The sequence below is a fragment of the Parus major genome, chromosome 1 (genome assembly GCF_001522545.3).
Source record: "Parus major isolate Abel chromosome 1, Parus_major1.1, whole genome shotgun sequence".
Taxonomy (NCBI): domain Eukaryota; kingdom Metazoa; phylum Chordata; class Aves; order Passeriformes; family Paridae; genus Parus; species Parus major.
The window spans coordinates 1,148,220-1,152,389 of NC_031768.1; the positions used below are offsets into that span (position 1 = coordinate 1,148,220).

Below are 4,170 nucleotides of genomic sequence, written 5' to 3' on the forward strand. Positions count from 1 at the left end.
GGGTTCTCACACAGCTCCTCTGGGTGTTTCAGGATTTGGGTTCTCACACAGCTCCCCTGGGTACATGTTGGGTTTTGCTCAGGTTTCCAGTCTGACCCAGGATTTGTGTCCTGCTGATCTGAAGGAAGCACAGCAGAGCTGCCTGTCCCGTTCCCTGCACAGCTTATCCATTAACACCACAATCCCATTTTCCTTTATTTACCTGTTCCCTGCTTTCAATTCTCACAAGGTGAGGATTTCAAGGCCAGCAAAAAACAAACCCTTTCAGTGATAACCAGTCCCTGATTGTTAACAAAAGCCAACAAAAATCCCTTTCGGTGCTACCCGGTGCCTGCTGGTGAGCATTGGCGCAGGGTTTAACCCCACCAAAAGATAAATATTAATATTAAATAATCTTTAAATATTCACCTGAGCCTTACAAAGACAGAGCTGAGGACTAACAGCTCCCACAGCCACGTTGTTAATTCTCTTTGTAGGACACAAATTTCAGGAGTGCTCGATACAATCACAACAGGAATAATTTGTTACAGACCTTGCTGTGCTCTCCCTCCAGACCAGGAACAGAGATTTTTGTCATTTTGCTGGAACTGAGCCCTGTGAGGAAAGCAAGAACACAGAGAGCCAGGGACAGGCGTCACTCTTCGATTTCCCAAAGGAATTTTGGGATTTCAGGGATGTTAAACCTGTCCCAGTGGGATCCCAGAGCTTTGGGTTTATTGCTCCGTGCTGCCCACACTCATCACTCAATTAATTAACAATTAATCTCTCCCTCTCCACGCTCCCCCTGTTCCCTCAAGCTCTTTACACCCCATCTGTTTCCAAAACAGCCCTCAGCTAATCAATTTGATTTTCAGAGTTCAGCATTGGGAAGGATTAGCCCACACCTTATTTATTAAAGGTATCAATTAATTAATTAACGCTCACAGATGCCAGACTTTAGCCACAACCCCTCACAGTCTGGTGGGAACAACTTTTATCCCTGGGGGTTATTAATTAGGCTGGACTCATTTGGATTATAGGAACTCATTTTTCTCCCTGACTGAAGATCAAAGTTGTAATTATTTTATTTTTTGCAGCCAGAGGTGAGGAAAAAAAAATTCCTTTTGCTCCTGATATTTTGCACTGGAAATTAGAGGGGAGATGAGGCTCCAGAAATGGGGTGGAATTTAATTGGGTTCTCCAGCATGGCATGGAGGGATGGATTTGTCAGGGTAAACACAGACAGGTACAAACTGCCTGGCTGCAGACAAGAATAAATTGTGGTATAAAAAAAAATTACCAATATAAGAATATGAATACAATATTATCAATATTTATATGTTAATACTGAATATAAATACATTTTGAGATAGAAAAAAGAACCCCAAAGCCCTGTATTTGTGTATAAACCAGTTCTGTATCCTATTTAAAATGTTATTTTAACTGTGGGAAAGACAAAGTTACAAGTGAACAAAAATATATTGAAGGACAAGAATTTTTTTACTGTTTTCAGAATATGTGGATGTTTGCTATGTTTGTCCTGGTTTCCTTAATTTTCATTAATTTGGTGTGAAATTCCATCATTTTGTGGCTGGGAGGGTGTTCAGAGAAAAGGCAGGGATGGAAAATCTCAGGGTGATGCCATCTGTGCTCAAGTGATTAGAGACAACCCCAGCCCTTCCCAGCTGCTTCCGAAGCTCGGGAAAAACCTGCAGGAAAAATGAGGGGGAATTCTGGGGGCTGGACTGGGAAGAACAGAAATCCAAGGAATTCCTCAAAAGTGAGGCTGAACAAGCAGAGAGGAGGAGGAGGAGATGCTCCTTCATGCCAAATCCCTCTCTTCCTTCTGTTTTTTACTCAATTCCTGAATTCTCAGCATCCCCCAGGGACCGGAGCAGCCCGGACTTAAATTCTGAATGAATTATTCCAGAGAGTGTTAAAAAACCAGGAGAAAAACAACAACAAAGCTTGCAACAAAAATTAAACCCTATCATTTTCTCTCTATTTAAGTATTTTAAACCTGCTCACTGCCCAAAAGAATCTTTGCTTTTCCTTTTATTTTATTTTCCTTTTTATTTTGATTAAGCAGCACTATTCTAACGAAGCAATGGAATGATGAAACAGGTGAGGTATAAAAGAGACATTCTATATTTTATATATTTATAAAATAAATATATTTAATAAAATATTTATATTTATTTGTTATAGATATATTTTTATTTTATATATATTTATGTAAATATATAAAATTATATATAAATATATATATTATATTTATATATATAAGTTATAGATACATTATATATTATATTTTTATATATAAATTATATATACATCATCTATATTATATATATTTTAAATATATATAAATTATAGATACATTATATATATATTAAATTAAATTATTAAAATTATTTAAAATTAAATATTAAAAATTTAAATATTTTACATATATATAAATTATAGATACATTTTTTATATATATTATATTTATATATATATAGATATACATTTTCCATATAGTGTATATATATATTTATATATGCATATATGCATAGATATCATATATTTTTATATATGCATATATATATTATATATATATTTTTATATATGCACATATATATTATATATTTATATATGCATATAATATATATATTTATATATCCATATATGCATATATATTATATATATATATTTATATATGCATATATATGCATATATATATGTGTGTGTGTATATATATATGGGGTTTTTTTAGTCAAATCCAATCAAGCCCTGGTTTGGAATTAACTGGGAAGCATCAAAGCCTTGGTGGCTTCCCTGGAACCTCGTGTTGGCTCCTTTTGGACACCTCCAGGCTTTTCTTTCTGCTTGGGAGCTCCCTGCAGTGAATTCCCTCCTCTCCAGCACTTCCAGAGGCTTTTCCAAGATTCCTGACCCCCCTCCTGCCCTAGGGAAGGGACCCCCGTTTAAAATCCCACCTTGCTCTGGAGGATCCCGGAGCTGTTGAAAGCTGAGGCTCATTAAAGAGCTGTGATTTCATTATTCCCTGCTCCTTCCTCTGCTCCTGGAATTCGGGAGGTGAGTGTGGAAAACCACTCGGACTTCAGTGGATTTCACCTGTTGGAGACAAACGAAAACCAATCTTTAAAATCAAATTGTGCTCAGTGCCCGGGACAGCTTCCCACTTTGAATTAAAAAAATAATCTCTGTGTTTTCTGGGTTAGTAACACTGCTTTTCTCTGTAAAATTCCATTGAGAGCCTTAATTAAATCCATCAGAGCATTTTACTGGGAGCCTGGAAATAATTCAGAGCTTTTGGAAGCTCCTAGAGATTTTTTTTCACTTTACTTAAAATATCCAGATTGTCTGGAGCTCTTACTTTAAATGCTGCTCCATCAAACTGTCATTTATTGTTAATATTTTTAATATTTTTAATAGTTATTTTTAATATTTATTTTTAATATTTATTTTTAATATGTTCATAATTATTTTAACATTTAATATTTATTTTAATATTTAATTTATAATTTTAATATTATTTTAATGTATTAATTTTTAATTTAATATTTCTTTTAATTGATATTAATTTAATATTAATTATTATTTTTGTTCTGTTTTCTGGTTTATTGTGCCTATTACTAAGAAAATAATTTCTTAGAATATAACCCCTAATCACAGTTCATTTGACTTTTTTTATACTCCTGTTTTAAATTTAATCACTTTTCATTTCACCCCCCATTCTCCACCATTTCCACTCGATCTTGGCTTTTAATTCCAATTCTTCTTTGCAAGATTCAGGGAATTTTGAAGTTTGAAATGTCTTTCACAAGGATGACCTGGGGGCATGGTCAGGGGTGAGGTGACATCAGGGCTCTTCCCAGCTCAGTGAAGCTGGGATAATTATGGATTTTGGGAATAAAACTTGGAATATTTCAAAGCAGCAATATAAATATTCCAGTTGTTGATACAGAACTATGTTACATGTGTAATCAAGAGGTACAGTGAGAATCTCTTTTTAATAATGACCTTTTATTTTATTTTCATGCAGGTTATGCCACAATCCTTTCCTTTTTCCTTTTCCTTTTCTTTTTATTTTTTGTTTTTTCCTTTTCTTTTTATCTGGTTTCTTTTTCCTTTCTCTCAATTTTCTTTCTGTTTGTCTTTTCCTCTTTTAATTTTTATTTCTTT

General features: G+C 34.1%; 1 long non-coding RNA gene across 5 annotated transcripts in view; it reads right to left on the minus strand.

Moving 5' to 3' along the window:
• Positions 1–6: 6 nt before the first annotated feature.
• LOC107209197 overlaps positions 7–4,170 on the minus strand; it is an 11,105-nt gene continuing 6,941 nt past the window's right edge. For 4 of the 5 annotated variants that reach the window (XR_004499500.1, XR_004499494.1, XR_004499475.1 and 1 more), the window contains 2 exons: positions 2,961–3,099; positions 7–594 (listed from right to left, as the gene is read on the minus strand). This is a non-coding gene — a long non-coding RNA (uncharacterized LOC107209197). The remainder of the gene's footprint in view (positions 595–2,960; positions 3,100–4,170) is intronic. The other variant, XR_001523472.2, reaches the window with a different exon arrangement.